At 37.3% G+C, this 19,612-nt stretch overlaps 1 long non-coding RNA gene across 2 annotated transcripts in view; it reads left to right on the top strand.

Annotated features, from left to right (window-relative positions):
- Nucleotides 1-69: 69 nt before the first annotated feature.
- LOC104868708 overlaps nt 70-19,612 on the top strand; it is a 53,653-nt gene continuing 34,110 nt past the window's right edge. For both annotated transcript variants that reach the window (XR_782082.2, XR_004517719.1), the window contains exon 1: nt 70-210. This is a non-coding gene — a long non-coding RNA (uncharacterized LOC104868708). The remainder of the gene's footprint in view (nt 211-19,612) is intronic.

Here is a 19,612-nt window from a genome sequence, read left to right as displayed (position 1 = left end):
ATATATATATATATTGTAGCTGCCTTAAATCCTTTCTGGTATTAAATGTGGTAACCTTTCCCCTAGGACACCACAACACCAAATGGAGCATTGAACAGAAAAGTAGCATTCTCCAGGGCCGACTATTTGAAATAACAGGTTACAAGTCTCTATCATGCCATCAGCCTTCAAATTGAAGATCACCTTTTGGAAGAGACTATGGATTAAAAGGTAGGAAAGAGAAAGAACTTAGACACCTACTCCTCACTCAAATATAAGCCTAGAGCAGTGGTGGCAGACTGTATCTTGAAATCTCTAAAAAGTTGCCATCACTGGCCTGGATCATCCTTCAAGATAATGAACACTTCTTTCTCAACTTTCTTACTTAGATGTTATGATAAACAGGACAGTTTCAGGCAAAGATCATTAAGTTTTTGTTTTATCTACGTGGTTTCTCTTGATTTTGACAACTGTTTCTCCTTAAAACACTAAGCATCTTCATCTGCTATACTCTGACAAAAACTCACACACCCTGGCTTATCTCTTAAGCTGTTTACATTTTAAGCTTTCTATCTCTAATTGTGGAATAATTTACTTCGATCTGAATTCAAAAATTGAGACAATCAAAACTGGGAAATTTTATGAAGAGAATGATTTCTTCTGGTCCTGAATAAGACAGGCTCAGATGACTAAGTTTTTGATCACTTGGACATCTAGAGGATTACTCAGAGGGAAAGTATTTCTGCTCTTTCTCTGCCTGTCACCTCCACCTGGACCCATCTTGTAAAAGGTTAACCCCAGTAGCAGCTCCTAGAGGCCTGTGATCCCCAAGAATGTGTAAGTCAACCTTCTCTCCCAAATCTAAATCTGCACGCTTGGCTTGCTCTCCTAAATCTAGCCCCTGTTTTAGTGTCCTCGCTCAGTAAATGGCACTTTCATTCAATTAGCTGTTCAGGCCAAAACCCAAAACCTTTTGGCTCAAGCTAAACACTTCATAACCCATTAGCGAGTCTTACCAGTTCTCTTTAAAGCATTTCCTGAATCCAAACATTTCTTAGATTATCAGTGTATTGTTTGGTCTTTTGCATCCACCCCTCCCCCCTTATAGTATATATAAGCCTGACTGTTTCACTCTTCTGCTCAAAATCTTCAAATGGCCTCCCATCACATTAGAATAAAATCCGAAGCTCTCATTGGTCCTTGGCTGTTTTTTTTTTTTAAGTAAAAGGTCAATAATCAATTATGCTTTATTGAATAGTAGAATTTAATATGTTCCAGAGACTGCTGTAGATTTTTTTTATTTTATGAAAAAATAAAGTTTCACAACAAAATACTGAGAGAATAACATAGCTAATACACTGTATAATGTAGTTTCTCAGAGTATTTAACACTGGCTGTTCTGAAACCACGTCTCCTGCTGGTGTCTCCCCTTCCACCCCAGTTTCCTTAGTCTCCTCCAATGTGATAAGCACGCTTCTACTTTGAGCTGTTTTCTTCTGAGTGCTCTTTCTTCAGACATGCTTGTATCTTGTTCCTTGAATTCATTCAGGTTTTTTCTTAAAGAATTGTATCTCAGAAAGATCTTCTTGACAGCCTTAATAAATAACAACTCTCCCACCACCCTTCATTTTTCTGTCCCTTTACTCAGCTTGTTATTGTTGTGCTGGAATTGAACCCAAGGCCTCATACATGAGAAGCATGCACTCTATCACTGGGATACAACCCCTCCATTTTCTTTTTTTTGGTACCAGGGATCGAATGTGGGACCTTGTGCTTGTGAGGCAGGCGGCGGCACCACTGAGCTAAATTCCTGGCCCTCAATTTTCTTTTATTAGCATTTATCTCTCCTTGCTACTACATTTGTTCATAGTTATTTCCTAGCGTGCTATGAGATCCACCAAGGCAGGCTCTTTGTCCATAGCTGTATATCCGTGTCTAGAACAATGCTGGACATATATAAATGAATTGATTGTACAGACTTCAAGGTCACTCTGCATGATCACAGAGGAGTTATAAGGATTCCAAATCCTGAGCATTTGAGAAGCTAGGTGCAGAGGAATGTGAGGAATCAAAAGGTTTTCCTTGTGCTGTGTGCTCTTGGAAGACTTCCCTGCGTCAGCCACTCAACTCGTGACTTAGACTGTTCCCATTTGATCCCTTTGGAGTCATTCCCTATAAAATTCCCGAGAGAATTCTAGTATTTTTAAGCTTTTAAGTAACCCAGATACCAGGAAAATAGAAGCAAAAATGAAGCTGGGCTGGCTACTCAGAAACACATGGTAGACAGGAGAAAACTCTATATGTGGGAAACGGGATTTCAGGCATTAGGCATGGAGGATAGGAATTAAGTTATCGAGCAACTCAATCTATGATCTTTAACGGGAGATGGCATAAGACAGTGATCAAGGACACAGACTTTAAAATAAGCTTGAATTCAATTCCAGCTCTACTGCTGGCTATTTAATCTTGAGCAATTTAACCTTTTTTAGCTTCAGTTTCCTCTTTGCAAAATGAGAATAGCAATAATTAACTAAGGCTGGGAATGTAGCTCAGTGGCACCACACCTGCCTGGCAAGTGCAAAGTCCTGGGTTTGATCCTCAGTACTACCACTACTACTAATAATAATATTTATATTATAATAATTATTTTAATCTCACAGGGTGTTTTGGGCATTGCCTATAACATATACAGTGAGTGGCACACAGTGAATCCTAATGAGTGGGAATTATTATTTCAGTATCAGAGGTGAAGGAAGGCTATTGACACTAATGGCAACCGTAAATTCTGCAGAAAGACAGAATAACTTGTTATATGACTGGCTTGTATTTTATACTCAATTATGATACAAGACAGCAGTGATTCTGTATAGCATTTTTTTGTTTTGGTTTGGCTTGGTTTTTTAGTACCAGAGATCGAACTCAGGACCTTGCACTTGCAAGGCAGGTTGCAGCACCACTGAGCTAAATCCCCAGCCCCCTTGTTTTCTGAGATAAGGTCTCCCTGTGTAGCCCAGGTTGGCCTCCAACTCATGGTGACCCTCCTGCTTCAGCCTCCTAAGTGCTGGGATTATAGTCAGGTACCATCATGCCCAGCTTGTATCGTATTTAATATGCTCAAAATTAATTTTGGTTAGGACAAAATTCACCAAACATGTGAAAGACAGAAGACAGTAAAATGGTTTATGGGGTTAGGTCCATGAGTTGGAGTCAGTGAGACCCAAGTTTTAATCTTATGCTGCCATTTACTTACTCTGTGATCCCAGTTTCTCATCAGTAGACTCAACAGCATAGCATTCTCTATAAATGGACATAAATGGATGTCTTGTTTTTCTTATTGTAGCAGAATGTGAAAGGGAGTGAAGGAGCTGAGATTAAAAAAATAAATTGAAGCCAGATTACAAAGGGCATTATAAGCCACATTAAATTGTGTATGGATGTTTCTCAGTAAAACCTGCTGATTTTTAGAAGAAATATGTAAATGATATCAAATCCTTAATTTTGGAGGCCAGGAATGTAGCCTAGTGTCAGAGCACTTACCTAACATGTACAAGGCCCTCAGTTCAATCCCCAATGCCACAAATATATATTTGAGTTTTTTTGAAAGATAAATCTAATGGCTATATTGGAATCAAGTTGTGGGTGGAGGGAAGGTGTGGAGAAGCTAAGACAGTGGGATAAGATGGAATAAGGAGCTCAGCCAAAATATATTAAAATAGTTTATAGGTTATGTGGGTTTAGTTATTGAAATATCAAGTATATTTAAATAATTGACATATAATCATTCTTTTTTATTTTTTGTTTTTTGAGACAGGATCTCACTATGTAGTTGAGACTGACCTGGAACTCACTATGTAGCCCAGGCTGGTCTCAAACTCACAGCGATCCTTCTGCCTCAGCCTCCTGAGTGCTGGGATTACAGGTGTGCGCCACCATGCCCGGCTGATATATAATCATTCTTATCTCTGTGTTTCATGCATGTGTTAAGCAGTAAAATAGGTAATGCACACTCCAAAATCTTGCGAGTGGAGGGAATCTACAACTTGACTTTCACCTAGTCATGAGAGACTGTCCACTGAAATTGGGATTCACTTCAAGAACAATAAGCATAAAGGAAATAGTGAACATGAACTAGAAGAAAAGGAGTTTTTGATGGTATAAGACAGCATCTAGGAGAGGCCATTTTAATTTCTTTTCTACTGGGTACATGATAGGTCTTTTGCCTTAGGCCTTCTACACTCCAAATCCCTAGCACTACCTCCACCTTCTATAACAGCTCTTTCATCAAGCCATTTTCCCACTTTTTTGGCTCAGTGTGTAACTCTTCGGTATCATAGACACTTAAACCTTTGTCAAGTGTTGCACAAAGATTGCCTCCAAATATTTTTAGAGACTCTTCTGTAAGAATTCTTCCTTCTTTACTTTCAGTCTCAACTGAATAAGTATTTTCTTGAACTGGTTCATTGAACATAAAAAGAGTAGATTTGAATCCTAGCACTGTCACTTACCAGTGAGAATATCTTGGAAAACTGACTTAATCTGTCTTCTTATCTCAAAATTAGGCATTATATAATAATACATAATATAAAGAGTATTAAATGAGATGAACTAGTATCCTCATCATAACTCACCAATACTAATGCTCCTATCAAGTACGTGAGTATCCACACTTGGTATTGCTTGCGAACTTGTAAGGGTGAAGACTGACTATCTTACCTGCTTTTTGTTTTACAAATAACAGTGTATTTGTGTTCCAATAAACATTTGGGGATACTGATGGGAGTCTTACCTGGCTTGGGTGGCAGGGAGCCTTGTCAATCTTTATATCTGTATGTTTAGATTTAATATCCAATTCATATACTTAAAAAGAATATGCACTTTGCAGATATACATGGCAAGTTTATATTTATGTCTCTGCCCCCGCCACATTCCATGGTAATTTATGGGGTTTAATCTTTGTAGTCTTTCAAATTTTGCTGTTTCTGATCTTGAGACTTTGCCATAGTCTCAAGATTCATATTAATTAAAGCAAACTGCTTGGCTAACTGAACACCTCCTAAGTATAAACTTCCTCTTTATCAGTGGTGATGCTTTCCTCTTTAAAGTGCGTTCTGTCTGATGTTTTCCAGACACATCAGTTCTTTCTTTTGACTGGTGTTTGCAAGGTATCTATTTCCTTTTTGTGATTCTCAATTTTGGGGGAGGCGGGTACCGGTCCTTGCACTTACGAGGCAGGCGCTGGAACCACTGAGCTAAATCCCCAGCTTCTGTTTCCTTTTTAATTGCAGCCTATCTTTATCATGTGTCTCCTTTTGATGGCAGGTGGATATTATAACCAATCAGTCTTTAACTTATAATTGCAGCATTTAGTCCTTTTACATTTGTGTAATTGTTACTATGTTTGAAATTAAACCTGCCATTTTGAAAAACACTTCCTGGCAGGGGAATGCTACCTCGCTCTGGATGGTGATACACACCTATAATCTCAATACTCAGGAGGCTAAAGCAGGAGGATCTTGAGTTCAAGGCCAGCCTGGGCTATATAGCAAGACTGTGTCTCAAACAAACTAGAAAGTACTTTCTAGCCAGGATAGTGGCCCACGCCTGTAATCCCAGCTACTTGGGAGGCTGAGGCAGTAGGATATAAATTAGAAGCCTAGCCAACCTAGCAAGACTGTTTTAAAGGGAGTTAAGGGGGTTAGCGCAGTGTACAGAGCCCCCGGGTTCAATTCCCATTACTATGATCACCAAAATAATGCGCTTTCTCTTTGTCTGATCTGTTCCATTTCATTTTTTCTCCTCTTTTGTTCCCTTTTACGTTGATATCTTACTTTTATATATCTAATCTCTCTCTTTACCAGTTTAAAACTTTTGTATCCCTTTATCATTATTAACGTTACATCACACATTTTCAATTTAGCAAAATTTATCTTTGTGATAAATGGATGTTAGAACCCTTGAACTCTGTACTCTTTCCTGACTTTCATGCTATTGTTGTTTATCTAAATTTTTTACTTTACAGCCCCATAAAACAATATTAGTATTTTACATAATTAATATTAGATTTACACACATGTATCCCACTTTTTGGTTTTTTGCTCTTAATTCTTTATACCTCTGACTTTCCATGTGGAGTCATTTTCCTGCTATCTAAAAAACATGCATTAAATTTTTCTTCACCAAAGATTTGCCAGTGACAAAATATATCAACTCCAGGGTATCTGACATGGCTTTTTTTTTAAATCTACTATAGATCATTAAGTTGGTAGCTATTTTCTTTCAGCACAATGAAAAGAACATTACACTGTCTCTTGTCTCTCATTTTTACTAATGAAAGCTGTTGTTTAGCTATTGATAGATGTTGCTCTTTTGAAAGTAATGTGTCATTTTCTGTGGATGCTCTTAATATTTGTTTTTAATCTCCTAAATTTAAAAAGTTTTACTTCAGTGTGCTTATAGATTTTGTTTATTAGGTTTTTGTTTCATAAAATCAGTGTCTTGAAGTGTTGTCAGTTTGAAAAATCTTCAGGAATTAACCCTTCAAATAATTGTTACTCATTTTATCTCCCTTCTTCTAGAAGTCTGGCTAGAATGTGTGTGTGTGTGTGTGTGTGTGTGTGTGTGTGTGTGTGTGTGTATCCTCCTTATGCTGTATTCTAGATTATTTCTTCAGGTTCACGGTCTTAAGATGTATGTACATAAAGTGTTGTCAGTTTGAAAAATCTTCAGGAATTAACCCTTCAAATAATTGTTACTCATTTTATCTCCCTTCTTCTAGAAGTCTGGCTAGAATGTGTGTGTGTGTGTGTGTGTGTGTGTGTGTGTGTGTGTGTGTGTATCCTCCTTATGCTGTATTCTAGATTATTTCTTCAGGTTCACGGTCTTAAGATGTATGTACATAAAATTATATAGGACTTTAAATTTTCATTTATAAATTATACTTATAAATTTTATATTTATTTTTAAAATACAAACATTTATAATTTTTTTTTAGTGTGTGTGTGTGTGTGTGTGTGTGTGTGTGTGTGTGTGTGTGTGTATCCTCCTTATGCTGTATTCTAGATTATTTCTTCAGGTTCACGGTCTTAAGATGTATGTACATAAAATTATATAGGACTTTAAATTTTCATTTATAAATTATACTTATAAATTTTATATTTATTTTTAAAATACAATTACATTTATAATTTATATAATTTTTACTTATAAATTCTATTTTAAAATACTACAGTGGTTACAATATTTTAAAACTAGCTCAATGAATCCCAATGATGACTGTAACTGTACTGTATACCTAAAAAGTACCAATAAACTCAATTATTAAAAAAAAAAAAAACTAGTTCAATGAAATTCTATTTGGTTCTTTTTTCAATCTCAAAATTGCTGTTACTTTTTGTGTTTTTCTGTTCTCTGTATTTATCATCAAGTTGGTCTTTACGTCTTTAATATCATAATTTTTATAATCTTATAGTCTGAAAATATCATAATTTTTATAATCTTATAGTCTGAACCTTGTAAATTCAATATCTGAAATCTTCATGAGTATTTTGCCTGTTTGTCATCTCTGTTGATTCTTGTTCATTTAGTTTTTTGTATATCTGATTTCTTTGATTGTGTGCTTGATAGTGTATTTGAAGAATTATTTCTAGAATGATTATAGGCCTATGATGAAGGATTTTAAGAAATGATTTCTATCTGCTTCTGTAAGGCCAGAATTGTTTTAACCTAAATTGAAGGTATATGACTCATTGGCCCAGGGAATTTAAAAATTTGAATAAAGCAGTAAGTACCCAAGGTCTTTGGAGTCCCACTATCTTGTAAGGGAATAGATTTCCTCCTTTATCCAGGTTCTGGGTTTGGTTTGGTTTGGTTTTGTCTTCTGTCTCCCTTGCCTTGAAAGTCTACCAAAATGGAAGTTGTGTCACAAATCAGATTTTCCTTTAGGACAGAACAGCAGCCATTCTCAGCTTCCCGTTTTTTCTTCACATATGGTCTGGTTATTTCTTGCTATCTTTTCATATCCTTTTATGCTTTAAGACTATTTCTGAAATCCAGCTGTCTTCATTATTTAACCTAAAACTTCTAGAACCATTAAATCAAACTATTTATTCACAATGTTTCTGACAAATACTCCAAAACTGTCCTTCAGAATGATTGTTTGTTTTGAGACAGTACCTCGCTATATAATTCAAGCCAGGCTTGAGTTCACTATGCAGCGCAGGCTATCCTGGAGCTCTCGGCAGTCCTCCTTGCCTCAGCCTCCTGAGTGCTGAGATTACAGGAGCCCGCCACCACGTTGGGCTGTGCCTATTTCTACTTCTATTAGCAGGAATATTTTCCCTATTTCTTTTTCTTCAACTATGTCATTGCTATTTTCCCTATTCTTCAACTATGTCATCATTTAAAAGAAGAAAAATGCCAATTAGATGAAAAACATGCCAATTAGATAAGTCAAAGTATTATTTTGTTCAAATAAACTTGTATTTATTTATTATTGACATCAATGTCATATACATTAAAATAGTATTTCACCTTTTATAATTTAACTTAGTCAAACTTTCCATTACTTGTTTTTCTTGAAGTCCTTTGTCTATTATAGTCTTTCATAAAACTCTCCAGAAAAAACTATGTCAGTTTTTAAAATATTTCCATGTTGATTAGCAGATGCCCACCCATTTCCAAACACTCTCTCCCTGGACTACCACATTGCTGATGCTTCCCAATTCTACTTGTCTCCCCATTACCCATCAGCTCAAGAATTAATGTCCAAAATACCAAGGGTCTGAGTCCCCATGGCTCTGTCCCAGTCTGATTGCTTCGTAGCCATCCCATAGTTATCCCTAAATATTTCACTGTACTCCTGTGAGTATATACTGATGGTATTTTCCCATTTGACAATAACATTGTAAAATGCATCAAAGTATATTCAACTTTCCTTCCATATCCCCTTTCCTTATTTTTATTCAGAAATAGTTGCTAAAATTATTATATTGTTAAGGCTGCTTTTGTTTTGTTTTGTTTGCTACCAAGGATTGAACTCAGGACCTTGCACTTGTGAGGCAGGTGGCGGCATCACTGAGCTAAATCCCCAGCCCGTGAATATTTTCTTTTAAGCTGTCTCTTAGCTCTTAAAAATCTACAAAGGAATTTATTCACAAACCTACGTAAGATTTTCACTGAATTTTACCAGGCTTTGGAAGCCTTTCAAACTTATAGTTACCTGTTTCAGTGTTTTTGGCAGGCACCACAGATTCCAAATTTCATAAATATCAGTAGAGGCCAAAGTAAAGTAATAGCTGATTTTGGACAAGCCATAAAACAATTTGAAAAAATTTCTGTTTATGAGATGTGTACTCCCTGAAAAAACTAATTTTTGTAGATTAAGTCATTGTATACTTGCTTACAGTATTGATTTATAAAGATACTAGCCCTTTTTATGGTCTTCTGCCAAAAGTATTAGTTAGATATTATGATCTGTTTTATGATTATTCTGTTTTAAATCTGATAACCACACCATTGCTTTGTTATCCAGACATCGCCCCGGCATTTCAATTATCTTAATCTCATGCAGACCCACATCAAAGGCTTTTAGAAACATTTAGATATATTGTTTGTCCATGGCGTTTTCTTTACCCACAAACTTGTTGAGTAATTTTATAAGACCAAATAAATCAGATTTGCCTGGCATGATCTGTCTTCATGAACAAATGCTGTCCACTGCCCATCACATGGTTATCTAAATGATTTCAGATCAATTTGGTTCACTCTAACTTGGGCAATTGCATTCTGTCAGCCCCAAACTCCCTCTGATTTTCAATTGGAGACATTATTCTTCCTTTCACTTAACAAAGTGTTTTGTGAAACAAGCAGGCAAGTATCTGAACGAATAAAGCCTAGTTTCCTGAAGATACATGTCTGACAGGCTCGCTGAAGCTATATATTATGTCCATAAAGTAGCTTTAACTAGCGACGTCACCTAAATCATGATATTAGATGTCATAAGTAGTGTTTTGCTACATCAAGGGGAAATGTAGGCAAAACAAAGAATATCTTCTTTTCATATGTACATTGAGTATGTTCTAACACTAGATCCCTTGCTGCATAATTAGATTTAGTTGCAGTTGAATTTTACATCAGAGATTAATAATATGTACTGTATTTGTTAAATGACTTCATTAGGAAACTTGTTATATATTGTACCAAGGACGAATGATCATTGTGCTTCATCTAAGAAAAATGATAGCTGTTCTATAGTTCAAGATAAATGAACAAACTATTCATGACTTGTCATATCACTCCATAAAATGGATAAATCTGTTAATGCTGTTTACTTGACATTCCTATGATGGCCTTTGAAATCTATTGCTTACCTCCATAAGAGACATTTGCCTAAAGCTATGTGTTAATTTTGGGACAATTGAAAGAGGCAAGCTGACAAATTTAATGTACTTGCAAAGCGTATTTCCAGGAAAGATGAACAGCCTTCCATTTTTCCTTTGATGTTCCTATATCTTCATTTTAGCAAGACTCAGCTTGAACTGACACGTATAGTTCCTTGATTCTCTAGTTATATTGCTAGAAATGTTTCAAAGAAACAAAACAAACCCAGATTTCAAAATTCAGCTATCACTCCCCGGGAATAAATCACCTACTGGGAGAATCTCTGTGCAGTGTTTTACTTACTAGCTATTTAAGTCAGTATTTATAGCCCCAAATCCACATAGTCCAAGAAATGGTAATTTGGGAGAAGATACTACAGGAGCAGAAATAAGGTAAATAGGAAAAGTGTCATTACTTACTCATTAAAAGTATCATCTTTACTAATTATGTTAGTATTCACATGGCTGAGACAAAATACCCAATATCCAATAAAGGAAGAGTGGTTTATTTGGATCATAGTTCCATCCTGTGGTTGGCTGGCTCCAAGGCAGAAACAAGCTGGCAGAAGGGCCTGGCAGAGGAAAAGGAGCTCAAGCCATGGCAACCAAAAAGGCAGAGAGAGAAGGGGGGAACCAGGAATACAATCTTTTTGCAACTAGGCCGCCCCTCCTAACAGCAATGGTGGCTGTAGCACCCCAGGAGCCAGTCACTTTCCAAAGCCCCACCTCAGAACATGAGACGTATGGGGGACAGTTTACATCTAAACCATAGCCTTAATAGAGTACTGTTAAAAGTTTCTGTATTTAATAATGAATCAATCAAAACCCAGGAGAAACATACAACGACTTGAGGAAATATCTGTAATGATAAACTATTTTCTCTTCTAGCCTTCATTTTTCTTATTGATAAATTTTAAAAATTAAGAACATAATAGCTCATGAGATCAATTATAACATCTTTTTGTGGTTTTACTTTCTATTGTTTAACTACCAACCATGCTTGCTTAGTGGAAGACATTAAATAGTCTCTGAGTGCTGGAAATATTTACCAAACAGAACATTATTATTGTGAGAGAAAAGGATTCAAAGTCTCCGTGTTGGCTACGTTTTCTTTCCTTTCTATATATCTATTGGTCTTACGGGGGTAATATTGGTTTGACTGCTAGTGTTTATCAGAGCCATCTGCCATTGGTAAAGCCTTTACTTTCTGTGAGACATGGTAACGGGTGCTTATATGTAAGGAGTGGTGTGTCTTCCAAATAATGCTTATTGTTGTTGGCATTTTGCAGAGTAGGGGAGGTTTTTAAGAGAAGGTACAAGTGCAAAGAAGACAAACCAGGATGACTTTAACATTGTCAATCAAGATTTCTCATCAGAACTGTGGTACATAGAAAATTCCTCGGCTACCTTCTCAGCCCTGCTAAGGACGGTACTTAATTAGTGCCATTCTAAATGCACAGGAGAGAAGTTAGTCTGTTACATACACTTGAGTCCTTAGAGCACCATGCCTTAATTCTCTGCAAAGCCAGCTTTTTTCTTTTTTTTTGGTACCAGGGATCGAACTCGGGTCCTTGTGCTTGCGAGGCAGGCAGTGCAACCACTGAGCTAAATCCCTGGCCCTAAAGCCAGCTTTAAAAAAAAAAAGACTTACAGCTATTTTTGAATATAATTTTTTTAAAAACTCTATGTGGTGGTGCTCTTCTGTAGTCCCTGCACTCGGGAAACTAAGGCAGGAGGATCATCGAGAACCAGCCTAGGCTATCTAATGAGTTCAAGGCCAGCCTGCACTACATGGCAAGACCCTGTCTCAAAAAACAAACCTTAAATAGTACATTTAACTTTAAAATGTAGTAAAAAGGCAGCTGAAGCAGCTTTGATAATTTATAATATAACATCTATTTTGAACAAAGGGATTGATTTGCTGCTCCCCCCAAAAGGTTAAATATAGTTAACCTTTGAAATGTGTTTAATAATGAAGGTAGTAATGTTACCTCAAATATGTGATGAAATAAGCATTAGGGTGCTACTTAGTTAAAACAAGAGCTATATAGTATATTCCTTAGCATTCAATTCATTTTCACTGTTTAAAAAAACCTAATTTGATGTCCAGATCAATGGGCTTTATTCTAACAAGTTACTGATATACAACCTAATTTTCTAAATGTTCAACTTCAAATACTCCACTAAAAAATATAAAAACGGCCAGGCATAGTGATGCACACCTGTAATCCTGGCAGTCTGGGAAACTGAGGTAGGAAGACTATGAGTTTGAGCCCAGCCTGTATAATTTGGCAATTTAGACTCTGTCTCAGATTTTTAAAAGGGGTGGGGGAGCCAGAGGTGTAACATATCTGTAATCCCAGCACTTGGGAGGCTGAGGCAGGAGGGTTGCCCTGAGTTTGAGGCCAGCCTGGACCACATAGTGAGTTCAAGGCCAGCCTGAACTACATACAAGACCCTGTCTCCAAAAACAAAAGGGGGGCCAGGGATTTAGCTCAGTGGCATCACTGCCTGCCTCTCAAGCACAACGTCCTGAGTTGTCCCTGTACCAAAAAAAAAAAAAAAAAAAAAAAAAAAAAAAAACAGCAACAACAAAAGGGTATGGATAGAGCTTAGTGCAAAGGCTCTGGATTCCAAATCTGTCTAGATATATCATATGCTTCTGTATGACTTTATATTCAGGCTCACAGCTACCAGCTTTATGTTTATACTAATTGAACATATTGGGCTGGGGATTTAGCTCAGTGGTTCTGCCGACTGCCTCACTAAGCGCAAGGACCTGAGTTTGATCCCCAGTACCAAAAAGAAAACTAACTGAACATATTATCTCTCTCATGAAATCAAGGGAAGTGACTATTCACTTACACATACACACATATACACAGCTAGGCATGGGGCTTATGCCTGTAGTGCCATACACTCAGGAAGCTGAGGTAGGAAGATTTATTAGAGCCCAAGATAATAAAAAATACAGTGAACATTTCAGTTTAAAACTTTATTACAGAAAAATCCCCCTCACAATACTCTCCCTGCTTCAAATAGACTCATCCAATTGTTCTTGGCAATATTGTTTTTACATTTAAAATTTTAAATTTTGCCGTGTTTTTTATTGTAGTAACTATATGTGCCACCTTTCTCACTGGGAATGTTGGGCTTAGAGAAAATCAGGATATACTTATATTTGTAGACTTTTTTTTTTTACAAATAAGAAACTATCACTGCAACAGCCCTTACTGTGAAGCTATTGCATCTATCATCCTTGGGCAAATCCCCTAAACGGCTTCCAAATGAAAGAGATCACAGAAAAGCAGCATATAGGAAAATAAGTAGTGGCTGAAAAAGAAATATGTGAACAAATAATACAGTGAAACCAAAACATAACAGATATCCATTAGTATATTTCAAGAGTCTGCCACAAGCCCTATAAATATTTAATGTTTAACTGAGAAGGCCCATGTGCGTGTATATGTATCTAGGGTGCAACTATGAACATATTTTTGACAATTATGTGTGAAACCCTCATCACGACCATTTTCACTGAACAACTTTACTGTGAGTGGAGGGTTTTCTGAAGCTGAAATTGCTATTTGCACGATGTGGGGCACTGAAGCAATTCAAGGCTTTCATTCCACTTCACTGGAAATGAAGATTCACTATATTAACGTCGCTAGACACTTATGTGGTGTGAAATTATGCCCCTCAATTACAAATTCTTCCAGCCTTCTCTCTCCTCGATTCTCAATTTTCAAGTCTCATTTCAAATACTTCACAAAATATTTGGTCTCACTTGGCATAAAAGAAGCAAACCTGTGTTCTTCTTTTCCCCACCTTTACATGGAGATAATAACACTTGCCTCTCTCATAAAGAGACTGTGAGGCATAGCATTTTTGTAAAGTACTTTAGAAACCTTAGCTGTGAGGGCTAATGGAAATAAAAGCTATTGTTATCTATGCTTCCAGTTCCTCTCAAGTTGGCTGTTTTCTTAGTTTATTTATTTATTTTGTTTGGATGTTAAGAAGAAATATTGTTTTGCTCTTGAATGTTGAAGCTTAGTTTCACTGCCTTCAACTTCTTCCACTTTTCCTTCCTTGTGACCTCTTCTGGCTTCCCCACCACAGAATCATGGATTGCTTCCAAGAACTGACTCAAGAGTGATCTGTTCTGTAATGAAGGCACTTAGATCTGATCTCATCCCACAACCAGGGAGCATCCCAGATGTTAGGTCATAGTCTAAGGTTTCACGAGGACATTGTGGACACCACTGCACATGTGCCACTCTGGCTTCACACTTACTTACGCTGGCCACCCCCTGCTCCGTGTTGCACTAAGTGAACATATTCTTTCTCTCGTTGAGAGAAGTGACTGTTCATTCACAGTATCTAGTACAAGATTTTCTCATAGTAAGTATTCAGTAAGTGATTCAAGGCAATTCAGTGAAGCTAAATTTTATGCTTCCTAAGGTAGCTGAATTGCAGGAAATCTTCCAAACCAAATTGGACTGAGCCCAAAGGTGCTGCTGTGCTTAATTCCAACCTCAGAGCAATACTAGCATGGAGACCAGCCTGACAGGGCCTGAGACTTTCATCTACATCATTATTATCTATGCAAGCCAGATTCTGAAGCCTGTGTCTGGAGCTGGGAGCAGGAGTACACTGTAAGATTTGAGTAAGATTGGAGGGGCTGAGCCTCCTCTCCATAGACCTTGCAATGCATCTACAGAAACTCTGAAAACGAGTCCAAGTCCAAGATGAATGTGCCCACTTCAAAGTGGTCACTCACACAAGTATGCAACGGAAGCATGATGTGGAGGACATAAGTTAGCTATCGAGGCTTTGCAGCTAGACAGATCCAAATCTGAATTTCTGTTTTGGCTGGGCAGCTTGTTCTCTGTTCCTCATCATTAAAAAGATACCACTAAAAAAAAAAAAAAAAAACTGCTATCTGTGGAAAGTTGTGAAGATAGTTTACCAACATATGCCTGACCCAATGTAGAAGCTCAATAAAAGGCATTGTTATTATTAGAAAATATAGTAGCCAAGCATGGTGACTCACACCTGTAATCCCAGTACTTGGGAGGCTGAGGCAGGAGGATTGCCACAAGTTCAAGGCCACTCTGAACTACAGGGACAGCCTGAACTACATACCAAGACCCTGTCTCAAACAAACACACCAAAAAAGAAAATATAAACTGTGCGTGGTGGTACGTGCCTGTCATCCCAGCACTCTGGAAGGCCGAGGCAAGAGGATTGCAAGTTCAGGGCAGCGTGGACAGTTTAGGGACTTAGCAAAAACCTGTCTCAGACTAAAAAAGAGATTAAAAGTGCTGGGGATGTTAGTGCAAAAGCTCTGTGTTCAATTCCAAGTACCAAATATGTGTGTGTATGTACATATATATATTTTTAATATATATAATGTATATACCATATATATAGTGAAACAACTGAAAGTGAACAACTGAAAGGTTATCACAACAACAACAACAACAACAACAACAACAAAATAAGGCCAGGCATGGTGGTGCACACCTATAATCGCAGCACTCCAGAGGCTGAGGCAGGAGGATCACCACAAATTCGAGGCCAGCTTGGGCTACATAGTGAACCCCTGTCTCAAAACACCAACAAAACAAAACAAAAATGAAACACTAAAAATAGCCCCACGAAAAGTTTAACAGACTGAAACACAGGGAATCTCTTCATCGGCCCAGGCAGGAAATGACTACTTTCTCCTTGTCCTATCTCACTCTTAGTTGAATTTAGATGGTGGAGCCTTTTGTAGAATTATAAATCAAGAATACACCGGTAATGGTGTAACTTGGTGGCAGAGCACCTGCCTAGTCTTGCCTAGCAGGTACAAGGCCCTCGGTTCCAACCCCAACAACACACACACACAAAAAAAGTAAACTCTACCTTAGCCAGATATAGTGGTACACACCTGTAACCCCAGCCACTCAGGTGGCTGAGTCAGGAGGATCATAAGATAAAGTCCATCCTGGGTAAGTAATTAGACCCTGTCTCTAAATAGAAACTAAGAACAACCTAAAGATATAGATCAGTTCTGAGGTTCTGGGTTCATTCTCTAGTACCTGAAAAGAAGGGAAGGGAAAGGAAAGGAAGATAAGGGAAGGGGAAGGGAGGGGAAGTGGCAGCAGAAGGGAAGGAAGAAATTGGAGTAAGATCACAGAGTGTTACTTTAGATGCAAGCAGTCTTCCGGGCATCTCAGGAAATCATAGAAGACATCTTAGAAAAACTAAAGATACAGACCAGTGGATAGCTGAATAGGTAGGTGGACTAATAGACTGGCAGGAATTATTGTGACTGGAATCCCATCACAGGAGCATCTTACAGGGTGAATGATGTCAAATGTAATGCTTCAAAAAAGATTAAAGATGTATTTGAAGTGACAGTTCCTGATCAATCAAAGCAGTAGATGAAAGTTTGCCAGTGGAGAAAAATAGTCTTTTAGTTTGTCTTGACCTGCCTGAGCTAATTCAAATAATTACATTTTCAAATAAGTTGAAATTCTAAAATTACAGTATATGACCCGTTACAATGAGAAATTGGACACATAAATGGAGCAAAGCAGATCATTTAGAACAGCAGTGCCATTTTTCACTCCTAGTAGGTGAAATAACTAACTACATGGACATTTTGAAGTGACTAAAGTAAATGTTTTAGGAAGGCTTTAAAAAGAAGTATTATAAGGCTGGGGATTTAGCTCAGTGGTGCTGCCACCTGCTTCACAAGCACAAGGTCCTGAGTTCAATCCCCGGTACCAAAGCAAATACCCTTATACGAGGCTCTTCTTCTTAATATGTTCCCCGGCTTCAAGTCATAGATACAGCAGAAACTATTTGATGGGTAGATACAAATTCTGGTTCAACTAGTTTTTCTTTACACTTTTGTGAATGTGTGTCTGAATTAAAAAGAGCCAGGTGTGGTGGTGCACACCAGTAATCCCAGCACTCAGCAGACTGAGGCAGAAGGATCACCCTGAGTTCAAGGCCAGCCTGGGCTACATAGTGAGACTCTGTCTCAAATTTTTTAAAAAGAAAGAAAAAAAAATTAAGAAAAGAAAGTATTTTTTAGCCTGCTGTACAAATAATCATTTAGCCTAAAATTGTGTTGGACAATTTGATATTTGAAGAGTACTTAAAAATTCATCACTTCTTAAATTTTTTTTTACTCATTGAGTTTGTTGGTACATTTTAGGTATACATTATGATCACATTCATCCTTGGGAATTTGTACATTTACATGATATATCTTGGTTCTTATTTTACCCCCATACCCCTTCCCTCCCACCCTTCCACCCCTCCCTATTTACAAAACAAACAAACTTTGTTTCCATTTTTTCTTTTTTTCTCTCACATATTTTTCTTTCCATTCTTTCCTTGCCCCTACCCCCTCCCTACTATCTCCTCCCCTTTGGACCTTTTCTTCTCATTCACATTATCTGTTACACATTTTGGTCCTCATTAACATGTTCAGTTTCTTATACCAGAGAAACTATTCAGTATTTATACGTGTGTGTACTATTTATTTCACTTTAGAGTAGGCCCTCAGTGCACATTCATTTAGCTAGAAATGCCTCTAGTTTATCATTCTTTGTGGCTGAATAGTACTCTATTTTATTTTTAAAATCATATCATTATCCAGTCCCCAGTTGATGGGCAATTGGGCTGTTTCCAAGGTTTAGCTATTACAAACTGTGCCACTATAAACATGAGTGTGCATATATCACAGTGGTGTGATTCTTTTCATTCTTTTGGGAAGATACCCAGCAGGGGAATAGCTGGGTCAAATTGGATCTCTAATCCTAGTTTTTTTAGGAACGTCCATACCCATTTCCATAGAGGTTGCACCAGTATACACTTGCACCAACAGTGAAGAAGGGTTCCTTTTACCCCACAGTCCAGCCAACATTTGTTATTGTTTGATTTCTTGACAGCAGCCATTCTTTCTGGTGTGAGGTCAGCATTTTCATTTGCATCTCTCAAATGACCAATGATGCTGAACAATTTTTCATATGTTTATTTGCTGTCTCTACTTCTTCATCTGAGAAATGTCTTCCAATTCAGATGCTCCTTTTTTATTGGGTCTTTAAATTTGGGAGTTCTGATTTTTTTTTAAGTTCTCTATATATTCTAGATAGTAGACCTTTGTCTAAGGAACAGCTACTAAAAATGTTTTGCCCCATCATGGGTTCTCTTCACCCTGTTGGTGATTCCTCTTGCTGTGCAGAAGATTTTAATAAAATGAGATCCCAGTTGTTGATTCTTTGTGCTAGTTCACATGCTGCTGAGATTTTGTGCATAGTCTTTTCCTATGCCAGTGTCTTCAAGAGTTCTATCTTCTAGCTGGTGTAATTTGTTTTAATATTTAGATCTTGGGTCCATTTTTATTTTACTTTAGTACATGGTGAGAGATATGGGTCTTTGGCAAGTTGAAACCCAGTTTTTCCAGCACCATTTGTTGAAGAGGCTATCTTTCCTCCAGTGAGGGTGTTTGGCTCCTTTTTCAAAGGTAAGATGGCTGAGTATGTCTGGAATTACTTCTGCATCTTCTGATCTGTTCTTTTGATCCTTGAGTCTGTTTCTTTGCCAGTACCATGCTGTTGTTTTTATCACAGTACCTTTTTAGTATAGTTTCAAGTTGGAGATTGTGATAAACCCTGCCTTGTTTTTGTTGCCTAGAACTGCTTTTGCTATTCTAAGTCTGTTCTAGTTCCAAATGAATTTTTGGATTGTTTTCTCTAGTTCTGTGAAATATGCTGTTGGAATTTCAATCGGGATTGCATTGAAACTATATAGCAGTTATGGAAGTATGGCCATTTTCACTACATTGATTCTTCCTACCCAAGAGCAAGGGATGACCTACCATTATCTGATAACCTCTTCAATCTCTTTTTTAGAGTGCTATAGTTTTACTTCCTCCATTAGATTGATTCCTAGGTATTTCATTTTTTAGGATGCTATTGTGAAATGAGTTGTTTCCTCAGTTCCACTCTCAGCAAGTCTATTGTTCGTGGATAGGAAAGCTATTGATTTCTGAGTGTTGAACTTGTATCCAGCTACTCTACTGAATTTGACTATTAAGTCTAGAAGACTTTTTGTGGAATTCTTGGGGTCTCCATATACAGTATCATGTCATCTACAAACAATGACAATTTAACTTCATTTCTTGTCTTTATTCCTTTTATTTCTTTCTCTTGTCTAATTGCTGTGGCTAATATTTCCAGAACTATATTGAGCAG

Source organism: Fukomys damarensis, unplaced genomic scaffold (assembly GCF_012274545.1).
Source record: "Fukomys damarensis isolate Sample0158 unplaced genomic scaffold, DMR_v1.0_HiC HiC_scaffold_17, whole genome shotgun sequence".
NCBI classification, from domain to species: Eukaryota; Metazoa; Chordata; class Mammalia; order Rodentia; family Bathyergidae; genus Fukomys; species Fukomys damarensis.
The sequence above is the reverse complement of the archived record's forward strand: the minus strand, read 5'-3'. Positions and strand labels throughout refer to the sequence as shown.